Source organism: Adiantum capillus-veneris, chromosome 6 (genome assembly GCF_014529385.1).
Source record: "Adiantum capillus-veneris isolate H3 chromosome 6, ASM1452938v2, whole genome shotgun sequence".
Classification (NCBI taxonomy): Eukaryota; Viridiplantae; Streptophyta; class Polypodiopsida; order Polypodiales; family Pteridaceae; genus Adiantum; species Adiantum capillus-veneris.
The window spans coordinates 73,607,260-73,633,049 of record NC_140936.1 but is presented as its reverse complement, the minus strand read 5'-3'; positions in this window follow the sequence as shown (position 1 = coordinate 73,633,049).

The following is a 25,790-nucleotide window of genomic DNA, read 5'->3' as shown; positions in this document are numbered from 1 at the left end:
AACATAATCATAGCAATTAGTTAACTTGGCATAGACAATACTTTTGCAAGAGAGAGAATTTAGAGAACATGACAACAGTTGAGGACCGGATTTATGTGGAGCCGGTCCCCCCTCCAATAGGCATTTGTATTATGATTTCTCCCATAAAGAGAGACTTGTTACAATACATTCTTTGTGTTCCTTGTGACCTAGGTGAAGCAATGAAGATGGAAAGCTTCATGCATCACCATCATAGCATAACATAAACTTGAAGAAAGCTTTAACTATACCACGCCTCAGTCCCAAGACCTCAAACACCTTCGAAGGTGGAGAGAGCTAGCAGGGAATGAGGGTAGGGAAGAGGAAGAAGAAACATTTCATACGAGAAAGAACTAGTTCCTCACTTATCATAACTCTTGAGATAGCATACATAATAGCATAGTAATGAAGAAGAAGGAGATGGCAAGCTCAAGCATTGAAGCATGGCTCTTGGTTGGATTTGCACTCCATAGCCAAGAGTGTTGGTGTAGGATCTCAACCTCTACTTCTTGGAGAGGGAGCTCTTGCACTTTGCATAGCACACAATGAGAGTGTTCATGTGTGTGTGTGGGTGAGTATACCCCCTAAGCAACCCCCTAGCTTGCATGGTTGACCCCCCCTTGTAGCTCATGATGGAAGCTCATTGGACCCCTCCAGGCCTAGCCAATCACAAGCAGGAGCCATTACAAGCAACAAGGGTAGCCTTGGGACAAGTGTCTCCCTTTCCCCTTTGAGAGAGAGGACTTGATAAATGCAAAATCAATTAATAAAATATCCTAAATTATCATTGGACCCCTTGGGTGGCCAACCAATAGGCTTCAGGCACACCATGAGGGCAACATGAGGAGGAACTTGACAAGTGTCCCTTTTGCTATCTTTGAACCATGCATCCCTTGTGTGGGTCTTCTCTCTCATTCCCCCCCATGTAGGGCTCGCCCCCCTCCTTGTAGGGATGCTTTTGACTTTGGATGAGCAAGCACCTTAGTCACCAAGCATGACCAAGCACTTGGACTAGGGGGTGTTCCCACAAGCATCTCAGGCAAGCATGTCAAGGCACCTCAAGCACCTTAATCAAGTGGCAAGTCAAGCACCTCAAGCATGGATCCAGTCAAGCACTTCAAGCATCTTAATCAAGCACCTCAAGCATGACAAGCACCTCAAGCACGACAAGCACCTCAAGCAGGACAAGCACCTCGAGCTTGGGCCGGGTTCCCACCTCAAGCTCAGCCCTAGCTTACCTAAGGTCAAAGGACTTTTACACCCATTATTGGAGGTCTTCAATGAAGCTAAACCTAAGGTCTTATGCTCCATTGGTTAGCATTGCTCTTTGATAGACCATCTCTCATTTGGACCCCTTTACCATTGGCCCCGTGTTGAGATAGATCTATAAGCTATATTTATACCTTAACACTTGTTCTCGATTATTCTCCCACATTAAGTGATCAATTTAATATGAGAAAATCATTTGGGTTGGTTAGATATTAGATTTTATGACATTACCTCTCTCTTGAAATCATAGTCGTCCTCGACTATGAGGTAGAAGAGATAAAGTCTTAGTCATTAGTCAATTTTACTTAGCGGGTAGAGGATCCCTTGTTACCCTACGACATCTTTCCAAGATGGATGACTAATCCATTTGGTGCTTGGGAGACATAGCTGCCGCAAGCATGTCTGCTCTTTAGTCCATTGCATTCTCCCAAAGTAGAGTGACAAATTCTACTTGGTGTTTGAGAGACGTCGTCATCACAAACATGATTTCAAGCATGCATATTAGTTAAATTTGTGCACAATTAAAAAGATAACTAGACTTATAAGACAAAAACATGAGTCATTTAAAAGAAATTTGTACTTTTGCTTACTCTAATGTAGCATTGTAAGCATTGACAAGGTTCATACTATCCTTAAGTTGTACTCCTTGCATCCATCTAGCATCTTCAAAAGGATAATTTTTGAACTTAATAAGATACCGTCGGATAATATTACCATGTCGTAGTACCTTGTCTTCATGCCGAAGGACAGCTTCAGGTTGTAGCACCTCTTCTTGGTCTTCTACTTCGAGAGGGTCTTCAATAATTGGTTCAGTTGGTGGCTCTCCTTTGTAGGGCTGAAGTAGGCTTACATGAAAGGCATTGTGTATAAGCCAATGGTTGGGCAACTTGAGTTGATAAGCCGTCTCATTGATGGGCTTCAAGATTTGGAAAGGATCATAGTATCTTTTTGCTGGTTTAGCATAATACTTTTGATGGCCCGTAAGATTTTTGCCCGTTGTTTGCCTTAATCGAGCCTTAGGAAACTTGAGTAAGACCCAATCTTTGAACATTAAGGCTCTTCTGTGCTTATCAGGAGCAGCTTTTTGCCTTTGTTGAGAGATGGATATAGCCTCTCTAATCTTTTGAAAAGATTCTTGTAGGTCACGGCTATACTCATCGGCGGCGAAGATCTTCCCATGTACTTTGAGTAGCAAGGGACTTTTAGGTCTTCCCTCAATGATCTCAAAAGGTGCTTTTCCCATAGAAGTATGTACAGTATTATTGTAAGCATACTCTACAAGAGGTAAGTACTTTTCCCATTGTGAGAGTTGATCTACTTCGGTAACATACGTCTTGAGTAGATCAAGTATCGTAAGATTGGCTATCTCACTTTGGCCATCCGTTTGTGGGTGATAGGCCGAAGAGAAATTCAATCTTGTTCCTAGATTTTCAAAGAGACCTTTCCAGAAATTACTGGTCATTCTAGGATCTCTATCTGACACGATGGATGTGGGTAATCCATGGTGCTTTAAAATCTGAGATATGAAGAGAGTTGCCATTTGATGTGCCTTAATAGTCTTTTGGACAGGAATAAAATGTGCTTGCTTGCTAAACCTGTCGACTATTGTCCATATTCCTGTATTCCCATAGATAGACTTGGGTAATCCAAAGATGAAATCCATGGATATACTCTCCCATGGTGAATTTGGAATAGGCAATGGCTGGAGTAATCCAGGTTGCTTCCCTCTATCATACTTTGTCTTTTGGCATACTACACATTTTGATACATACTCTTGTATGTCTACTTTCATGGTAGGCCAATAGAAGTACATCTCTACTCCTCGGAGAGTAGGTTGAATACCTCTATGCCCCGCATATGGAGGAGCATGGGATTCATACATAACTTTCTCACGAAGGGAATGGGTAACACATAGCCTATTGCTGTGGAGAAGATAACCATCGTGCAAGGTGAATGGTTCCTCTTTCTTCCCCAAAGCAAGGGCTGACATTATGTCTCTAAAGTTAGGGTCAGTAGCATACTCATCTATCATAGAGGATAGATCATTGTGAGTAGCTATAGACACCGCATTAACTTTTGGTCGTTGTGAAAGTGCATCGGCTACTTGGTTGTGTATACCAGCTATGTGAGCAATATGAAAATTAAATTGCGAAAGAAAATTTTCCCACCTCATTTGTTTGTCGGAAAGCTTGGTTTGCGTCATGAAATACTTGAGACTTTGATGGTTAGTTCGTAGAATAAATGGAGTCCCCAATAGGTAGTGCTTCCATGTGTTTAGAGCGTGTAGAACAGCTAAAAGCTCTTTCTCATAAATGCCCAAGACTCGTTCATCAATATTGAGCCGTCGGCTCTCATATGCTATGGCATGCCCTTCTTGAAGCAAAACTGCTCCAAGGCAATCACCACAAGCATCACATTGGACCTCAAATGGCTTTGAGAGATCCGGAAGCACTAGGACTGGCTGGGAAGTAAGCTTATCTTTAAGATTTTCAAAAGCATTTTGCTCCTTAACAGTCCATACATACTTAACGTTCTTCTTAGTTAAGTCGTGTAGTGGTCCTGCTACTTGAGAAAATTTTGCTATGAAGCGTCTATAGTATGCGCACATACCAATAAAGCTTCTTAGCTCATGTAGATTTCTTGGGGTAGGCCATGCTTTTATTACCTCTAACTTTGATGGATCCATTTGGATACCATTTTTAGAGATAATATGACCTAGGTATTGAATCTCTTGAAGGAAGAATTCGCTTTTCTTTTGGTTGAGATAAAGCTTGTTCTCCCTCAATGCTTGAAAAATCACTTGGAGATGTTGCTTATGTTCCTCCAAAGACTTGGAGTAGATGATAATATCATCAAAGAACACTCCAGTGAATTTGCGATATGGTCTAAAAATTTTCTCCATTAAACGATTGAACGTAGCTGGTGCATTAGTCAAGCCAAAAGGCATGACTAGATATTCATAAAGACCAAACGTTGTGCGAAATGCGGTCTTTGAGATATCTTCATCCACTATCCTTATTTGATGATAGCCACTCTTAAGGTCAATCCTACTGAAGTAGGTAGAGCCTTGTAGCTTATCAAACAGATCTTCTACCCGAGGTACGGGAAATCTGTTTTTGATAGTGATATGGTTTAGTGCTCGATAGTCTACACACATACGATATGTACCATCTTTCTTTTGCACTAAAAGGACTGGGGAACAAAAGGGAGAGGAACTAGGCCTCACCATCCCTTTGTCTACCAGCTCTTGTACTTGCCTCATGATCTCCTCTTGTTGAGCTTGTGAGACTCGATAAGGAGGCTTGTTAGGTGGTGAGATTCCAGGAAGGAGCTCAATACAATGGTCCTCATCCCCTCGTTTTGGAGGTAAGTCCATAGGGATATCATCTATGAACACATCTTGGAATCCTTTTAGAAAATTAGACAAGTCTAACTCTTCTTGATTCCCATTATTTGCATTTGATGAAACATTAGTATCTTTCAGAGACTCTTTGACAAAAATCATGTACGCAGAAACTGAGCTCTTCATTGACTTATCAAAAGCAAGAGGATTTACAAGTGGAATAGTGCGACCACGCTCACTAGCATCTATATACATGTTCTTTCCCTTGTAGGTGAAGTAGATTTTTCTTTCAGGGAACTTCATGTTGGCAGCCATGCGATGAAACCATGGTGCCCCTAGGATAACATCCTCATGTTGGAGAGGAGAGATGAATAAGTCTTCTTTGTCGACATAGCTTTGGACATAAGGCCTCAACTTCCCAATCAAGGGAGTAACGGAGGCTTGTTGTCCCTTGAAAGCTGCATCAGCCACTACTATATCTCCCATCTCAAAAGCTTGAATGCCCAACCTGGTGGCCAACTCCATTGATATGAAGTTGAGAGTAGAGCCAGGGTCAAACAAGATGAAGGCATCATGCTCTCTTACCTTTCCCCAAGCATAGGAGAGTGATGATCCTTTGCAATGAGCATCCTCTTTTGGAGCTTCGATGGTGGAAGCCCTAGGAGTCTCATTGCGATTATTCTTCTTGGGGCAAGAACGATAGCCATGTCCTTGCTCCCCACACTTGAAACACTTATGGTCCTTGCGAAAAGCTTCAAGCTCTTCAGTGGAGAGTTTGTTTTTGCCTTTGTAAACTCCCTTCTCCTTGGACCGATTGTTGTTATTGTTGTTGTTGTTGTTGGAATTGGCTTCGGAAGTATTTTGAACATTGGTTTTCCCCTTTGCATCATTTTTGTCTTTGTTTTCCATGGGCTTGACATTACGTCTAGCCCCTTGATGGAAATTGATGCGTGAAGCAACCATGGTGTGATGGATTAATTCGGTAATAGTAGCAGGCCGTTGAGAATTGATGTATTCGGCCATCTCTTCAGGTAATCCCGCACAGAATTGTTGCCTTTGCTCGGCAAAATCTATCTTTTGAAAGACAGTAGCCTTGAGATGTAAATCCCAAAACTTGTCTACATATTTGTGGATAGACTCATGGGAGAGGAGCTTCAAGTTGTGCCATTCGGTAAGCACTTTGTACTTTGCATTGCTTGCAAGGAATTGCTTCATGATGGAAGCTCGTAGAGTTTTCCATGTCTTTGGGGCTTCACCATTTCCACGAAGGCTAGCCCACCATTGACGAGCTGATTTTTGGAAGTGCATAGCTACATGGAGTAACTTGGAGGACTCTGTGAAGCCCTCATCTCCAAAGGCCGCATCAAATTGCTGGATGAAGGCCAACACTTTGTCGGTAGCACCGAAGGTGCCATCATAGGTGAGAAAAGAGATACTCTTTCCTCCCTCCTTGAACTTCTTTAGCTTTTGTGACCTTCGCCATGCAGGAATGATTTGCGATGTCCTCCCCCCTTGTATTCTCTAGGAGAATAGCCATAACTTTCATCAGAAGAGGAGGAAGGTGAAGAAGAAGGAGAAGAGGGTGATCTCTTCCTAGCCCTTTTCTTCCTTTGTTTCCTCTCTTGCCTTTCAGAGTGATGAGGAGAAGGACTATGTGTTGATCTTTTCCTCTTGGGAGGAGTAGGCGATCGTCTAGACCGCCGTCTTCGTGGAGCCACATCTTCAAAAGAACTTAAACTTTCATTGCTTTCTTTCTCTTTGGATTCCTGCTCTCGAATGGCAGAGAGTCTTCTTTTGGGGGTCTCATCAAGAGGCCTCCTAAGCTCTCTCTCCTCTTGGAGAGGAAGGGAAATTCCATAGGCACGAAGTTGTTGAATAACTTCGGCTTGCAAAGCAGGGTTGCCCATAGCTTGTTGCAACCTAGTCACGAGATAATTCACAAACATGGGAGCATTTTCATTAGCACCTTCATGTGCAAAATCAAAGTTATCAATGTTCATTCTACTCTCTTGATTATTGTCAGCCATGTTAACAAAATTTATGTATGTATTTAGTGTATGCTTTGGCAATTCAAAACTTTAGTTGCCACTCCTCTTATCCTTTGAAAATCGGCTCTTAAGTATCTACACCCACGGCTCAAGGTGGTTAATTATAGAGAGTAGAGGAGTAGGTCTAACATAGCAGAGTTGCCAAGGGTTAGCTCCTTTCGGACTTCTTATGTCTCAATAATGGTAAAGCCGTAGGCAAGTCTAGAAAGACTCCATTATTAAGTCCAAAGCTCCCGAGGTGTGCACCATCCCCCACATAGTGGGCTCAACAAAACCGATAATAGATCCCAGTTTTACTTACCCTATTATAATTAACAACATCAACCATTTATAGGCTACTTAAGGACCTCTCTTCTTAAGCAAGAAAAGAGAAACCAAATGCTATGATACCTGCTGTAATGGAATTTGCCTATTCAATTTGAGAGTAGCGGAATTTAATGACAGTACTTTCAAGAAATGATTTTGTGAGCATAGCGGGTAGACATAATTGAAGATAGCAACATAATCATAGCAATTAGTTAACTTGGTATAGACAATACTTTTGCAAGAGAGAGAATTTAGAGAACATGACAACAGTTGAGGACCGGATTTATGTGGAGCCGGTCCCCCCTCCAATAGGCATTTGTATTATGATTTCTCCCATAAAGAGAGACTTGTTACAAGACATTCTTTGTGTTCCTTGTGACCTAGGTGAAGCAATGAATATGGAAAGCTTCATGCATCACCATCATAGCATAACATAAACTTGAAGAAAGCTTTAACTATACCACGCCTCAGTCCCAAGACCTCAAACACCTTCGAAGGTGGAGAGAGCTAGCAGGGAATGAGGGTAGGGAAGAGGAAGAAGAAACATTTCATACGAGAAAGAACTAGTTCCTCACTTATCATAACTCTTGAGCTAGCATACATAATAGCATAGTAATGAAGAAGAAGGAGATGACAAGCTTAAGCATTGAAGCATGGCTCTTGGTTGGATTTGCACTCCATAGCCAAGAGTGTTGGTGTAGGCTCTCAACCTCTACTTGCTTGGAGAGGGAGCTCTTGCACTTTGCATAGCACACAATGAGAGTGTTTGTGTGTGTGTGTGGGTGAGTTGTTGAGATGTCGAACTCTACACCTTGAGCTGGCATCCACTATGGGTCTTGACCGCTTACGGCATTTACTCACTGGCGCGTTAGGTGACCGACACGGAGGATCTCTGCCAGTGATTCTACAGCTGGACTACACTTATAGTGCCAGCCTAGTACGCTTCTAGCGAGTTCACACTTAGTGACCGCATGTACATATGTGCTACTTTTCAGCTTTAGCACTTAGTCATTTTGTACTCTCTTTTCTGTGAAGAAGAAGAAGAAGCTTTCCATCTCTGTGTGCTTTGTGCTTGTCTTGTGTAGCTCTCTTGCATCCTCATTCTTTACATGGTATCAGAGCCTGGTGCAGGCAAGAGAGGCTAACAGAGCAAGAGCATCACAATCCCTTCGTTCACAATCCACGACCAGATGCACAAGTTTCTGAACAGGTCTCCAAAGTGCAGTATACAGAGATTTACTGTACAAGTACAGTGGTTGTATGTACGCTTGATTGTGGACACTCATTGAGTGTAGAAAGCGTTACAGGTACCACGATAGCAGGCTCAGCAGATTTGTAGGTTTTTGCAGATTGCAGCTATTTTGTCTTAGTGCTTCAAGATGTCTGACGGTTTCAATCAGATTGTTACTGAGAAGCTTGAGAAAAATAACTACCCTGCATGGAAGTTCAGAATAACAAATTTCCTAAAAGGAAAAGGTTATTGGGACTATGTAGAAGGAGACAATGAAAAGGAACCAGAGATTCCCGAGGCAAGTGCTACAACAGAACAAAGGAAAGCTTTGAGGGACTGGTAACAAGGCCAGAGCAAAGTGATGTATTGGCTTTCTATGAGCATCACAGATGGCATGATGGGCTATCTACAGGATGCTGAAACCCCCGCCATTGCATGGAGAAACTTAGGCAGAGCGTTCGAGGTGAACACCAAGGCCAGGAAGCTTCAACTAAAGTCGGAGATAAATCAGGTTAAGAGGAACAACCTCTCAATCAATGATTATGCCTTGAAGATCAAGAGTATCATTGAGGCTCTTGGATCTATTAAAGTCTCAGTGGAAGACGATGACATTGTCCGTGCATGCTTGGATGGTCTAGGAGATGAGTATGTACATTTTAGGTCTTCCATGAATACAAGAGACGACATCCTCGTGTTCCAAGATTTGATTTCTATGCTTATTCTTGAGGAGAAGAACCTTGACACATCTTCTTCTCATGGCAGAAATAATTCTGAACAGGCCTTCTATTCTAACTCCAATAGAGGTAGAGGTAGAGGTCGTGGTCGAGGCCCAAGGGGTTGCAGGGGCCAATTTCTGGAAGGTCAATCAAATCAAAACAATACAAGTGGCAGGGGAAACCAGTCTCAAGACAAGGGGAGTCAAAGAGGTCGTGGTGCAGGATCAAGCAGGCAACAACATACTCCAGATAGCAGAGAATGTTGGACTTGTGGTGAAAGAGGTCACATGTCACGTGACTGTCCAAAGGGAAAAGCAAGTGGAAAGAGAGAACAGGGCAACTATGCATCTACTAGTAGAGATGCAGATGACAGCAAAAACGAGCGCATGTTTGTTATGCAGCATGTAATGAATACAATGACTGCAGAGAATTCCACCCAAGATGATGTTTGGTATGTGGATTCAGGTGCCTCTAATCACATGACGTCTCGTGGAGAGTGGTTTAGAGATATGCGCAAACCAGATGTGTCAGGCTATGTGCAGACAGGAGATGACACAGCTCACCCCATTGCTCATGTAGGGGACATACCTCTAAATACGAAGAGTGGGAAATCAAAGTACTTAGCAGATGTACTTCATGTCCCAAACATTACAAAGAATCTTGTTTCTGTTGGACAAATGGTTGAGCAGGGTTTGCAGGTTCGCTTCAATCCAAATGGCTGTTATGTAGAAGATTTCCAGAATGGCTGTAAGCTGATCACAGAGGGCAAATGTGTGGGCAGAATGTTTACACTGAATGTAGACATGCCTGAGGTAAAAGCTACATTATTTGCATAGGGCACACGTGTTGTGGCTGATGTTGAAATTTGGCACAAACGCATTGGCCATGTCAATGAGCAGAGATTGTGCAGCATGCAATCAAAACAGATTGTAAAAGGTTTGCCCAAATTCAAGGTGGATGGTATGCATAAAGTGTGTGCAGCATGCCAGTTTGGAAAACAGTCAAAGGGCTCATTTCCACATAAGCGCAATGTATGTGAAAAGCCACTTGAGGTGGTTCACACAGATGTTTGGGGTCCAACCGATACTGCAAGTATACATGGTTGCAGGTATTATGTCTCTTTCATTGATGACCATACAAGGAAAGTATGGGTCTACTTCATGCGTAACAAAAGTGAAGTGTTTGGTCACTTTCAAGACTTCAAAGTCATGATTGAGAAGGAGACAGATATGAAAATCAAGACATTGAGGTCAGATGGAGGGGGAGAGTACTTCTCCAATGATTTTTCAAATTTTCTGCGAATGCATAGTATACGCAGACAGTTTACATGCAGATATACTCCACAACAGAATGGGGTCACAGAAAGGAAAAACAGGCACATTGCAGAGGTTGCACGTGCATTGATGAATGAGAAGAACATGCCTCATCATTTCTGGGCTGAAGCCGTAAATACAGCTGTGTACATTATGAACAGGACAACTACAGCTGCGGTGCATGATGTAACACCTGAGGAAAAGTTTACAGGTACAAAGCCTGATTTGGCACACTTGAAAGTGTTTGGCTGCATAGCTTACGTGCATGTACTAGATGAGTTGCGTAGGAAATTGGATCCTAAAGCAGAGAAATTTATTCTTGTGGGATATTCCCTTGAACAAAAGGGGTACAGGTGCTACAATCCTACTACACGAGAATTACGAGTGAGCAGAGATGTAGTCTTTGATGAGATGAGCAGCTGGTACAGTAATGCACATGGCACTATTGGGGCTGATGTAAAAGAAAATGTGGTTGTACAAAATGTGAGGCCACAGTCACAAGTTTTGAGTGGACCACAAGAGTCCTCTTCTCGTGGCTCTGTTGAGAAACCATGGAATGGTAGACTACGTACGCAGGTTACTCCACCAACAGGTACAGGGAATGTATCACGAAAAGGAAAGGAAAAGGTTGATGAAACTCCCTTTATGGATGATGTATCATCAGGTTTTTCACATGTAGACATGGATTCAGATGGTTCTGAACAAAGTCTTGATGAGGATTTTGGAATTCCGGCTGTCAGGACACCTGGTGTAAGGAAAGTACAAGAAGATGCTAGAGGGCAAAGGAGTGACCCAGGACCACGCAGATCTAATAGAGTCAAAAATCTAGTTCAGAAATTGACTTATGATGGGTATCTAACGCATCACCAAGCCTACATGGCTAAGGTGATACAGGATGTGGAGCCCACATGTTTTGAGGATGCAGCTGGAAATGTGCATTGGGATGATGCAATGAATGAAGAGATGGCTGCATTGGAAGCAAACGACACATGGGAGTTGGTGCCATTGCCAAGTGGCAAGAAAGCTATTGGCTGTAAATGGGTGTATAAAACCAAGCATAAGGCTGATGGTAACATTGAGCGTCACAAGGCAAGGCTGGTTGCAAAGGGTTATGCACAAACGTATGGCATAGACTATGAGGAGACCTTTGCTCCAGTGGCAAAGATGACGACTGTGAGAGCTGTCATAGCAGTGGCTACATCTAGAGGATGGATTATGCATCAAATGGATGTAAAGAATGCCTTCTTGAATGGTGAGTTGCAAGAGGAAGTGTATATGGATCAGCCACCTGGTTATGTCGATCCAGGTTACCCAGATTATGTATGCAGACTTCTCAAAGCTTTGTATGGTTTCAAGCAGGGCTCTAGAGCATGGTATGACAGGATTGCCAAGTATCTTGTCAGTATTGGTTTTAGGAGAGATCATGTTGATCATTCACTCTATGTACGTGAGAGTGATGTGGGGATTGTGGTCATTACCATATATGTAGATGACCTTATTATTGTGGGTGACAATGCTATGGAGATTGACCATGTGAAGGGTCTTCTCAAACAGGAGTTTGAAATGAAAGATTTGGGCGAGTTGCGCTACTTTCTTGGCATTGAGGTGATCAGGACTCCACAGGGTGTATGGCTGTCACAGAGACATTATGCTTTGGACATGTTGTCAAAGTATGGTATGGCTGATTGTAAGCCAATTTCTATTCCCTTGGATGTGAATGCAAAGCTGAGTGCAGAGAAGGATGATGTTGTTGAGGATGTCAACATGTACAGGAAGATTGTGGGTAGTCTAATCTACTTGACTATCACGAGGCCATACTTGAGCTACACAGTAGGCTTGGAGAATCAGTTCATGCAGCTTCCGAGGAAGCCACATTTGGATGGAGTACGACGCACACTTAGGTATGTGCAAGGTACTCTTGACTACGCATTGTTCTATGCAGCAGATGCACCATTAGCATTGTATGGGTATACAGATGCAGATTGGGTAGGTAGCATTATTGATAGAAGATCTACGAGTGGCTTCATGTTCTCTTTTGGGAGTGCTGCTGTTACTTGGAGCAGCAAAAAGCAGCCTACGGTTGCTTTATCGAGCACAGAGGCCGAGTACAGAGGTGCAACAGTTGTGGCGTGCGAGGTAGCTTGGCTACGCACATTACTTGAGGACTTGGGAGTGCAGGTGGACCAACACATTTTCATCCATTGTGACAACCTCAGCAGCATGCAGTTGGCTAGGAACCCAGTGTTCTATGCAAGGACCAAACACATAGAGGTCCATTATCACTACGTTCGAGAGCGAGTGTTGGCGGGCGACATCGACTTGGTCTACGTCAGCACAGAGGAGCAGATAGCGGATATCTTTACCAAGGCCCTCGGAGCTGAGAAGATTTGATGTTTCCGGACTATGCTTGGACTCTGCGACATGCAGAGCTCGAGGGGGAGTGTTGAGATGTCGAGCTCTACACCTTGAGCTGGCATCCACTACGGGTCTTGGCCGCTTACGACATTTACTCACTGGCGCGTTTGGTGACTGACACGGAGGATCTCTGCCAGTGATTCTACAGCTGGACTACACTTATAGTGCCAGCCTAGTACGCTTCTAGCGAGTTCACACTTAGTGACCGCATGTACATATGTGCTACTTTTCAGCTTTAGCACTTAGTCATTTTGTACTCTCTTTTCTGTGAAGAAGAAGAAGAAGCTTTCCATCTCTGTGTGCTTTGTGCTTGTCTTGTGTAGCTGTCTTGCATCCCCATTCTTTACAGTATACCCCCTAAGCAACCCCCTAGCTTGCATGGTCGACCCCCCCTTGTAGCTCATGATGGAAGCTCATTGGACCCCTCCAGGCCTAGCCAATCACAAGCAGGAGCCATTACAAGCAACAAGGGTAGCCTTGGGCCAAGTGTCCCCCTTTCCCCTTTGAGAGAGAGGACTTGTTAAATGCAAAATCAATTAATTAAATATCCTAAATTATCATTGGACCCCTTGGGTGGCCAACCAATAGGCTTCAGGCACACCATGAGGGCAACATGAGGAGGAACTTGACAAGTGTCCCTTTTGCTATCTTTGAACCATGCATCCCTTGTGTGGGTCTTCTCTCTCATTCCCCCCCATGTAGGGCTCGCCCCCCTCCTTGTAGGGATGCTTTTGACTTTGGATGAGCAAGCACCTTAGTCACCAAGCATGACCAAGCACTTGGACTAGGAGGTGTTCCCACAAGCATCTTAGGCAAGCATGTCAAGGCACCTCAAGCACCTTAATCAAGCGGCAAGTCAAGCACCTCAAGCATCTTAATCAAGCACCTCAAGCATGACAAGCACCTCAAGCACGACAAGCACCTCAAGCAGGGCAAGCACCTCGAGCTTGGGCCGGGTTCCCACCTCAAGCTCAGCCCTAGCTTACCTAAGGTCAAAGGACTTTTACACACATTATTGGAGGTCTTCAATGAAGCTAACCCTAAGGTCTTATGCTCCATTGGTTAGCATTTCTCTTTGATAGACCATCTCTCATTTGGGCCCCTTTACCATTGGCCCCGTGTTGAGATAGATCTATAAGCTATATTTATACCTTAACACTTGTTCCCGATTATTCTCCCACATTAAGTGATCAATTTAATATGAGAAAATCATTTGGGTTGGTTAGATATTAGATTTTATGACATGTGCTCACACAATACCAATTCCATTACATACCCCGGGGTTGAAAGAAAATTGTTCTCAATTGTTACCAAAACCAAACTAGCAACAGTGGTGGCCAGCCACCACAGATAGAGTGGTCTAGTAATTGGTGCTGCCTAAATTGGTGGATCTACACCAATGGATGTGCTGCCCAAATTGGCTAATCTGCATTAATGCTGCCTAAATCGACGGATCTGCATTTTGAATTTGTGTTGCCTAAATCGGCGAATCTACACTAGAAGAGAGGCATTGCCTAAATCGGAAAATCTGTGTCTCTAGGTGTGTGGTATGCAAGTATCAAGTGATGGTAGTGCGGACGTAGCGATTGTGCAGAAATACATTGACACTCTTCCAAAGAATAGTTTTTGTATTTTATCCGATATCTTCTGTACTGGTTTCCTCTGCGGGTAGTGGTCATGTCATGATCTAAAATTATTTCAGGAGTTAGAATTTCTTCATCATCTTCAATTAAGGGGGGGTCAGCTGTGGAAGGAGTATCAGGAATAGGTCCCTTATGTGGTCTCAACAAACTAACATGGAAGGAGTTGTGTATTTTCCAATGTGAGGGAATGCGGAAGCGGAAGGCATTGTCATTTATCTTTTGAAGGATTTTGAATAGGCCATAAAATCTAGGGGCCAATTTTACTTTGGAATGTTTTTCTACACTTTTTAAGCGTCGTTTTTCTATTCTAAGCCAAACAAGGTCATCTTCTTTAAAAGGTCCAGATCGTCATTTTTTGTTGGCTTGTGCAGTGTATCTTTGTTGTGCTCATTTAATGCAAGCTGTGGCTTCTTGTAAAATGTGTGTGTGGTCTCTTGCTAATGTGCCAGTCTCGCAGGGACATCAGTGCTAATAGTGGATAGAAGGATAGGGAGTTTCTTCCCATAGACAATTTAAAAGGCTGCACAATTGTGGAGGAGTGAGGCGTGTTATTGTAAGAAAATTGAAGCATAGGGAGGTGTTGGTCCCAGTTTGCAGTATTTTCAGTGGTATAAGATCTAAGAAGGTCCATAATAGTGCTGTTCGTGGCTTCTGTTTGACCATTACTTTCAGGGTGAAATGCAGATGTGAAATCCACTGTAGAGCCTAAGTTTTTGGCTAGGGAGACCCAAAAGTGATTGCAAAAGCGTCCATCACGGTCGGAGATAATGATCTTGGGGAAGCCATGGTAGGGAAAGATGGTTTCGAGGAAAAGGCTTGCAGCCTGTGGTGCATACAATTTCTTTTTGCAAGGTACAAAGTATGCTTGTTTGCTAAAATGGTCAACTATGGTCCATATCATATCATTGTGTGAGGATGTGGTGGGGAGTCCCATGATAAAATCCATGCAAATTTGTTCCCAAGGACCAGCAGGGATAGGGCGAGGCATTAAAAGACCATAAGACTTACCATGATGACGTTTAACTCTTTGACGTACTAAACATTCTGAAACAAATTTTGTGATATCGTGCTTCATTCCACGCCAAAAAAATGATCTTGACATACAGTGAGTGTGGATTGAATTCCTCGGTGACCCATATATGGTGGTGCATGCATTTTAGTCATTGCTAGTTCCCTAAAGGGTGTTGTGATGCATAGCTTTTGCTGAAAATAAAGATAACCATTTGCCAAGGTATAGTCTTCATAGGGAAGACCATTATTGTGCGTTATTTCAAACCAAGCACGCGAGAAATGTGGATCTTGAGCATATGTGCTAGGCATAGAATGAAATGATTGCACATCACTCACAGAAATGTGATTCAAATAAACATGCTTGATTTTATCGAAGACACATGAACGAGTAACAGAAAGAACATTCACTTCAGGTTTTCTACTTAATGCGTCTGCTACTACATTTGCTTTACCTGGTTGGTATTGTATCATGGGATGGAATTTTGAAGGAAACCGGCCCATTGGATACGACAGTCAGAAATGGTGGATTGAGTCAAAATAATGGCCTGTTGGTCAGTATTGATTAGAACTTCAGAGCCCATAAGATAGTGTTTCCAAATGTCTAGAGCGTGGACTACGACTAGCAATTCTTTATCATATGTGCTATATTTGGTTTCAAATGGTTTGAGTTTTCGACTTTCAAAGGCAAGTGGGTGATCATTTGCGCCTATGCCTGAGCCACTCGCGTCTGTAACAACTACAAAGAAGGGTCGTTGAAGTTGGGTAATTGTAAGATGGGGGCATGTCTAAGGAGATATTCGAGAGTGTCAAATGATTTTTGTTGTGTGGGACCCCAATTGAATGGTACCTTTTGACGAAGTAGAGTGGTCATCGGTGATGCAAGGTGTGAGAAGTTTTTGACAAATTTACGATAAAAACCTGCTAAACCTAGAAAGGATTTTATGTCATGCAGGATTTGGGGGTAGGCCATGTTTTAATAGTGTCAATATTTTGAGGGTCAACGGATATGCCAGTTTCTGAGACTATGTGGCCTAAATAATCAGCGTGTGCTTGAAAAAATGTCCTTTTGTCAGGATTTGCAAACAATTAGTGCTCACTCAATAACTCAAAGACAATATGCAAGTGATTTTTGTGCTCGTGCTCATCACGACTGAAAATCAAAATGTCATCAAATAACACAATAACAAAGTCTTGGATAATCAAGAAATATTTTGTTCATCATCCTAGCAAATGTGGCAGGTGCATTTGTGAGACCAGACGTTAAGACAATAAACTCATAATGACCAGACTGGGTACGAAATGCAGTTTTAAAAATATTGTTGGGGTGCATATGGATCTGATGGTATCCTGATTTCAAGTCAATTTTGCCAAACATTTTTGCTCCTCGTAAGCAATCTAGGAGATCGTCTATATGTGGGATGGGATAGCGATTTTTGACAGTGACCTTGTTTAACGCGAAGTAGTCTATGCACATGCAAAAGTGTGGTTTTTTTTTGGACTAAAAGAACTGGGGCACCAAAAGGGGATGCACTAGGACGGATGAGGTCCTTGTCTAGGAGTTCGGTGATTTTTTTTTAGACTTCTTGCTGGTGCAAGGGACTATATCTTTATGGTGCTCTGTGTGGAGGTTGTGAACCTGTAAAAATTTCAATTTTATGATCTAATTCACCACGAGAGGGTGGGAGGTTAGGGGGGTAATCATCCACAAAGCAATCATTATATTGTGAGAGGAAATCATTATGTGTGTGAGAGATAGACGATTGTGTGTGCTCCACTTCAGTAACAAATATCATGTATGCTTTGTCATCTTTTCGTAGTGCACATTTTGCTTGTTGGTGTTATATCAAGGGGAACATAGAAAGTGATGCATCCGCAGAAAGTGAAATAGATTTTTCATTGAAAGTAAAATTCATTGTGTGTGTGCAATAAGCAATTTGTGGATTATGTTGGTGATGAAAAGGCATGCCCAAAATGATATCGGTGGATTGCAATGGTGCAATTAAAAAGTCACGTTGTTATGTGTAATCACCAATGGTAATTGTGAGAGATTTAACTTCACGTGTGCCATTGTACCGAGTTCCTTGAAAAGCACATTTTACTTTGTATGCAGATGGTGTGGTGGTTAAATTCAATTTTCTAACCAATTTTTTAGAATTAAAGTCGTGTGAACTACCATCGTCGTGTAAAATAGACATACTTGAATCTTGAATTTTGTATGTTTGACGGAGCAAGGCATGAATTGAAATTTGCTTACTTGGTACGTGAGGTGGTGTTGCAACTGTCCAATCAGCCATGGCATCGTCGAGGGGTTCTGATGCATATTCGATGTTGTGTATGCGAGCTGTGGGTTGGCGAGGACCGGGTGGATGATTGTTGGTGCAGTTGGCTTCAACATGGCCGTGTGCAAGGGGATTGGGATGATGATGTGTGTTTGAACTTTGAGGTGCAGTGTGTGTGGGTGTGATGGTGGAATTGTGTTGTGGGCGATGATTATTTTGGTGACTACGAGGAAAAGGGGGTGGACGGTTTTGTGTGTAATTATTTGTCCGGGGAGAATTGATGGGTCTCTAGGGGGGTAACTCTCTGTAAAACGACTATATCATGTTCGTTTAAGGGGTATCATAAAAACCATTATTTATGATTTTTAAATGATTTTAACACACCCTTTTTCTATACAGTTGGTTTTAAAAAAATTGATGTGACAATATTTGAAATTAAAAGTGTCCTTCTGTTGAACCACGTGATAGGTACATTTATTAGCTCCCCCCCCCCCCCAAGCTTGTGTAGAGAAAGGTATTCTTTTATGATCACTTCTATGCTCCACAAACATCCATGAAGGAATGCAGAAGTGTCTCCAAGCTTGTACTCCCTGATTTTAAGAATGAGAGTGACCACTCCCAAGCTCAACAACAAGTAAATGCTACAAGTCCAAGATCAAATGTTTAAAGGCTAACCTTGCAACAAGCAAATAGAGTAGAGTATCAATTTTTATGCCCATCATTGTATTTGTGGATTTTTTTTGTAAAGGTAGATGTGAAAGTGTCTAGAACCATGATGTCAATTAATGATGGAGCGAAGGTGGAGTGTGCAAGAGAGGGAAGGAGAGAAGGGGAAGGAGAAGAAGGGGAAGGAGAAGAACAATAGACACACAGTTTGATGGATTTTGTGAGAGAATGGCTCTCACACTCCTTATTGTTCATTATTACCAAATGAATAAGTGGGCGGTCGCCCGCCTGACCATAATTGGCCACGGGCCTTAAACCCAACAATTAAATTTCTAGACATAGAAGATATTCTAGAATCTTTTGATGAACGTTGTGCATTAAAAAAGTAAATGGAGCCATTCCACAAGGAGAGAAAGAACTTATGATCGCACAAAAAAGGCTACAAGTAATTATAACCAAGTATTAGTACATAAAAAAGATAATGCCAAGACCATTATTAAGTTAATACATATACAACTAAAATTTCATTGCCAAAAATTAAACTATAATTGTGCTTTGTTCCATTTGTTAATGCTGCTTTCCACTACACTCAATGCACAAAATATTGAGGCCATTGAGAATGTTCATGGAGATGTCTACATCACTATAAATCATTGCAAACGCCCGTGGTGGGTCTACAAACTTCCCTTCTGACACATGAACATATAGCATAGAATATTGTCCTGCATAGGGTTGATGATGATATTAGCCTCGTTTAAATCCTATGCCACTACAGTGAGGTAGTAGTCCTCTCACATATAACAGGTCTCCATGATATCATTGAGCATTACATATTGCAAATCACCAATGTGGATGGTAGGAAGAACACTAGTTTGCAGAGTGCCCTCTAGAAGTTGTACGCACTCTGAGACCTGGATGGACCCACTTTTTTGAGATATTAACTTGTCACTTTTGGTAGATGGATGATTGTCATGTTCTTGCTTGTAAGGCGCTACGATGGCTTGTGGAATGGTGCAATCATAATCAACTCATGATTAATCCTAATTATGCTTAAATAGAGAGACAAGAATTGCAAATTCCAATTTAAAAATAAAAGCTTGCAAGATATAAGATCACATAACAGAAATATACGTGGCTATTCTTTATATAGAAGAGCTATACGCTGACATATGGGATGATATCATAGGTAAGGTGGTAGAAATATCTAAGATATTATTCTTGGCATAGTGCTACACATGATACAACAACTAGGAGATGCTGCACAATAACAATCTATACCAGGAATAGGACATGTACACCTAACAAGCCTCCCCTTTGGCATGGACTATATTGAAGTATGCTAGGTCAAGACTCAATGTCACATAGGCTAGTAGTCACACAGACTAAAGTAGGTGTCAATGGATATGGTGTCACATAGACTAAAGAATCCTCCCCTTAAACAAGGAAGGTGGAAGACCATTCATATTTACAATACATCAATAAACTCGCAATAGTAATTCTCAATGGTACAAACATGGATACGGCTCTCCTCCTCTTGATCTTCATCTTTGTCTTCTTTCTCTACAAGGTTCACTTTGCTTGAGGAATCCCAAGCTCCGAGCAAACATTTCTGAGCTAGTAAAAAATTGAGCGACACTTGGAAAAGCACCTTGGATATATCCATGTTGTAAAATTGATCTAGCTCACGATAAAGCAGGGAAGCATCTTCTGCATCATCTATTTGTATGGCCTCCAACTTTAGCTGTTCATTGTATCCATCATCTATTTTTATGACCTAAAACTTCACCTATGCTTCCAAAACGTGAACATGTGCAAAGATATATGGTTCCCAATGGACTGAAAACCCTTTTTCAAAAAATGACCTTCATCTCAAACATTTTAATTCCAACATCAGCGTAAGCTTTATGACCACGAAGAGATAGGGATATGCCTATCCTTAGGGAGCTTTAATACGGAAAAAGTTGGAAAGGGTATGAAAGTGAAACTTTTGTAGGAGGAAATAGCAGAATCTCTAGATGAATCTCAAGGGGCCAATTCAAGAGGCAATAGATGGAATATCGCGACACATAGTAGATCACTCCTTTTGAATAATGAGGAAGATCCCTACAAGAATTATAAATAGGAACTTTGTTTTACTTTGGGTCGCCGCTAGTCATTTATTGTGATTGTTGTTTATGCCAGTCCACTAATATACACCACTCATTATTATAAAAGGAGGGGGTGTGGTCCATGCATTTTAGAAACCTAGTAGATTCTTATTATTTAACTCTAGACGTAGTAAAAAATGGAGGCATCTAGAGATAGGTTTGACAATCTGACAGTTGGATTGTTTTCTGCACAGGCAATAAGCATTTCCTCTCTAGGGGTATGAGTTCAATACTCTCCTCACTTGCGTGTGTGTTAAGTCTTGCTACTTGGTCTCCTCTTGTTACTATCACCCCATTCCCATTCTCATGTCCATATGCCACCTATTTCTATGTCTTGAGACCTATTTTGTATAAATTCTATTGCACATGCCTCTTCTTTTGTGTGAATTAGATAAGTAATATTGTGCGGATGCACACGATAAGCGGAGTTAGGGATTATGATAGGGATAGTTAAAGGTTAGGATATGGGTTTAGAGAGACAAGGTGTGTGTGAGAGTCTCCACCCCGAGAAAACTCCACCTCTGATTTGGCCATCTCTGCTACTTGATTCCTTGACAAAGTGCCAATCTTAGGAAGCTATGGTAATCAGTCTCGTTGGTCATGATGCTGACGTATTGCAAGATGAGGATCTGGGTGAGGTTAACTCAGTTTCATGACCTGCCCAAGATTGTAGACGAGCTGCAAGAGCTCAATAAGGTTTATGGCCTACCCAAAATTGTAGGATGAATTGGAAAAGCTCAAAGATTGTCTGCGCACACGCGGACAGCTTGTGAGCTCCTAAAGCTTGTGGGTCTATGATGAACAACCTCCATCCGCCGCCTTGTTGGGATATATTGGATAAACAGCCGCAGGACGAGGTGAGGATGACATGCTTGACTCCCAATTCAGTTCGTCATTGGTGGTGATCGCTGCAGTCAGGCCTTCTCCCAGACCTTCTCCCAACATCACCAATGCTGCTAGCTTGTTGATTTCCGTACTAACTACAAGCTTATCAAGCATCCAATCTTGTGCGTTGCAGTAAAAAGAGAACAAGTAAGAAGCATATTACACAACGAATCTTGTGCACTTTGCTAGCCACTATATAAGCAGAGAAGCTTATTAGGAGGCTGGTTATAAATTTCAAGTGCTCCGTACTCATCCATGCAGCTAGCTGAGGGAGAACACTGCCATTCAGATGGACACCATTCAGATCAACACCATTCTTGCAACACCGTCTCCCGTGAGTCTTAAGAAATATTTGACCCGCAGGTGATGTAGCCTACTTTCATAGATTCAGAGTAGAAAAATCACTTTTCAAATCATACAAAGTTTTAGTTGAACATATACAAATATGTATATTGTAAAATTTTGAAATTCAAGGGTATTTTGAGAAGTTCCACAATTTGTTTTTCAGCAAGTGAATATTGGTTTAGTTATGGAACTTTGGAATTTCAGCAAGAGGCCCTTTTAATGTATGAGCTTATAATTGTTACTTCCAACTTTTATTCAATTACTACTTAGACATTTGTGTTGGTAATGTAAGTTTCTCGATTGAAAATGAAAATTAATGGTAATTGTTGTGTTGAACCTCAATATTTTTGGAGGTTCGAAATTGGCACTTTGTTGTGTTGGACCTCAATATCTTTGGAGGTTAGAAATTGGCATTGATTAGTTTGACCTTAAAAATTGAGGCCAATAAAATCCTTCTTATTTTGCTTTGGTCATGAGAGGCACTAGTGTTTGTAAAAAAACAAGTCTGTGGTGTTTTCTTAACCGATTAACATTGCAAAGTCCTTGAAGAAAACTGGTAAGATCCTACAAGTTTTAGTTTAATAACTAGCAAATGACTCAAATTTTGACCGAAAGAATTTAAAGTGTACCCTTATAATTTTAAGTTAGGAAAAATTTGGTTGACAAGCGCTAGAGTTTTTTCTAAGACTAAAAGCTCGTGTAAGTTTAAGTTTGGTGCTCAAAAAAAAAACTAGGTTTAGCACAATACCACCTACAATAACCTCTTAATTTAAAGTAGAAGGCAAAAAAAAATAAAAATTGTAAAATCTAGCCTATTTAAGGGTAAAAATTCCAACGTGGAGGTTTTCTAAATTTTTAGAAAAAGCACTGGAGCTTCAAGGTTGCAACATTTAAAGTTTGAGGATTTGTTGTTTAATTTTGTGGCATCGCTAGCGTGAGTTTTGAGCACATACGTGCAACTTTCGAAGGGGGATAGATGAGTGCCATGGTGGATGGAATATGCCATGCTAGCTACGAGGCCCCTCCATCACGCTAGAGTAGTGCTCAAAATTTATCATGCCGGTAAATGTGCTAGCTAGTGCAAGAGTAATGATGTCTTTTTATGACCTTAGCAAAATCCCATGTTGAGAAGAAGGATCTATATTAATGTAGTAGACACATGGTATTATTGATGTTAGTGTGTTAGTTGAAAAGAACACATACTTACAAAGCATATATGCCAAAGCACATTGCACTTATCAGGCCCAAAAGTTGATTTATCACTTACAGGGGCATAAAGTTCTAGAGTATATTCTTGGCACTTAGCTTTTTCTCACCATGAAGAAAATATGTTGATATAGTAGACATAGAGTTTTCTGGGTAGGAGATGTCCAAAAGGAGTAAGAGTCAAAATCTATGAGCTAATGAGAATGCAAAATGAGAATATAATTCTCTCCAAATGTGTTCTTTTATATTGCACTTAAACAAAAATATACATGGCAAGGGATAGCTTTTTAATTAATTTTTGAAAACTTTTGAAAATAATAAATGTCACTTCTTAGAAGCAGCCAAAAATTATGTACTTGCTATTGCTCACTAGATGCCAATGTGAATACTTATAGTTTTGTTGTTTTAATAGTGATGTACGTGTGTCAAATATGGCTTGGTTTTGCAAGCACAACAAGATCCTTTTTTGGGATGCCACCTCTTGGAATGCATGATCAAGTAGGATATGTTGAGCAAAAGCAACATCCCACTAGGATATGTCAAAGCTAAGAAATAATTGAAAGATTATGCCCAATAAGATATGATCAACACAAGTATTATGCCCAAGAAGATATAATCAACACAAAGATATGACCGAGTAAGATATGGCAATAGGGAGAAAGATTCTAGGTTGTTTTGAAAGAATTTAAGGCAAAGGGTTCGTCTCTAAATTAAGGACTCTTTTAGACCCATATTGTAGGAGGAAAAACCCACAAGGGTTTGCCAAGGCAGCTTTAGAGCTTTTTCTCCGAGGGGAGGGGGTTTTAATATAAATAAAACATATATATCGCATGTGTTCAAGCAGTATTTATAGAACCCCTTAACTATGAATTTCTCACCAATAAAAGGGGCCCTTTTTCTATTTAATTGTTTTTTTTAATATCTTTTTTTTCAACACCCTTCTATATGGAAAAATGTGAAAAAATATAGAATAAAGTAATCCCCAATGTTGAACCCACGTAACTCCCCCGAGAGTTTTTTGCATGCATGTAATAATACGGCATATCGCCAAGTGCCACTACTCTTGTTAACTTTGCCAAGGCAACTTTAGAGTGTTATGAATGTATGCAATAATAGAGCATATCCCCAAATTCCATTACTCTTGTTAAGTTTGTCGAAAGATGTAGTCACTGAGGTTTGGTGTGTGAGGGTCAAAAATATTTTGCTTAGTTAGAGAAACATATAGCATATTTGCACCAGACCAGGAAAATTGTTGTTACATGGTTCATTATTTAGAATGTACCAAGATTTTGAGAAACCTTTAGGAGCAGTCAAGGTGATGTCATTGTCTGAAGTCCCGATCCTCATGAGTTGCCATATTATAAGTATTTCTCACCTCAAAGGTCTCAAGAAGTTGTATATTATCCAATTATTGTTTTTAATAAATAGTTTCCTTATATATGAAGTCTACATTGCTTGTGTATCATTCAAAAAGTAGTGAAAACATGGTTTCCAACGTTTTTGTTAAATTATGAGATGCCAAATATTTCCTTTTATAGCTTGTAAATCATAGGTGTCATTTACTTTAGTGCATGAATTGCATAGTAGTAGTAGATAACACATGCACACAAATTACATGTGTTATACAACATCAATATATTCACACAAAATATGACTTTTATAAGTCGCACCAATATATATTTCACTTTCAAGCACAAACAAAATTTGACTTTAATGTATTTTTCACTTTCAAGCACAAAATTACAAAAGCTCTTTTTTTGTGGAAAAACTCTAAATGAAAAGCTCACAGTATTATTATCCCCCTAATCCATTTGGTGCTTGGGAACATAGCTGCCGTCGCAAGCATATCTTCTCTTTAGTTCATTTCATTCTCCCAAGTAGAGTGACAAATTTTACTTGGTTTTTGAGAGCCATTGTCATCACAAACATGATTCTAAGCATGCATAGTATTAAAATTTGTGCACAATAAATACAGAGAGCTAGTTTTACAAGACAAAAACATTGGTCATTCAGAAGAAATTTGTACATTTTCTTATTCTCATGTAGCATTGTCATCATTGCAAGGTTCATACTATCCTTAAGCTATCGCCCGTCGCGGTCTGACACAATTGCCAGGGGCAGTCCGTGATTTTTGAAGACATGCTTGAAGAAGAGCCACGCTGTCTGGTAGGCTGTAAGAGGCGGCTTTGCGGGAATGAAGTGTGCTTGCTTTGAAAAGTAGTCCACGATCACGAAGATGGTAGTGAATCCGTGGCTTTTTGGTAAGTCGACAATGAAGTCCATGCTTATCACATCCCAAGGTCAAGATGGTGTAGGCATAGACATCAAAAGCCCTGCTGGCTTTATTCGTTGCGCCTTGACTAGCTGGCATGTTGGGCAAGTTCTTACATACTCAACCACATCCTCGTGCATCTTTGGCCAGAAGAAGTAGTAGCTTAGCCTGTCGAAGGATCTCCTTTTCCCCCCGTGACCTGCAACTTTGCAGTCGTGGGTTTCCCATAGTAGCTTTGCTTTGAGCGTCGGATCATCTGGCACATACACGCGGTTATGAGCATACCATAGCCCATCCCGCAAGTCGAACAGCCCCAATGAGGTCTTGCCTTGTCGCCAACTTTGCATCATCTGTAATACTGCGGGGTATGTCTTACTGGCCTCGCGAATCTGATCCAGTACTTCGTCACTGCTTATTATGCTGACTGCATTAACCTCGGGCATGCGACTGAGAGCATCTGGCATCGTATTCTTCTTGCCCTACTTATGAATGATTTCTATGTCATATTCTGCTAGCTGATCTTGCCATCGGCTCTGTTTGTGAGAGAGCTTAGGCTGTGTCTGGAAATACTTTAGGGAAACATTATCTGTGTATACCTTTGTGTGCTTGTCCAATACGTAGTGACGCCATTGGTCAAGACAATACACCACTGCATACATCTCCTGCTCGTGTGTAAC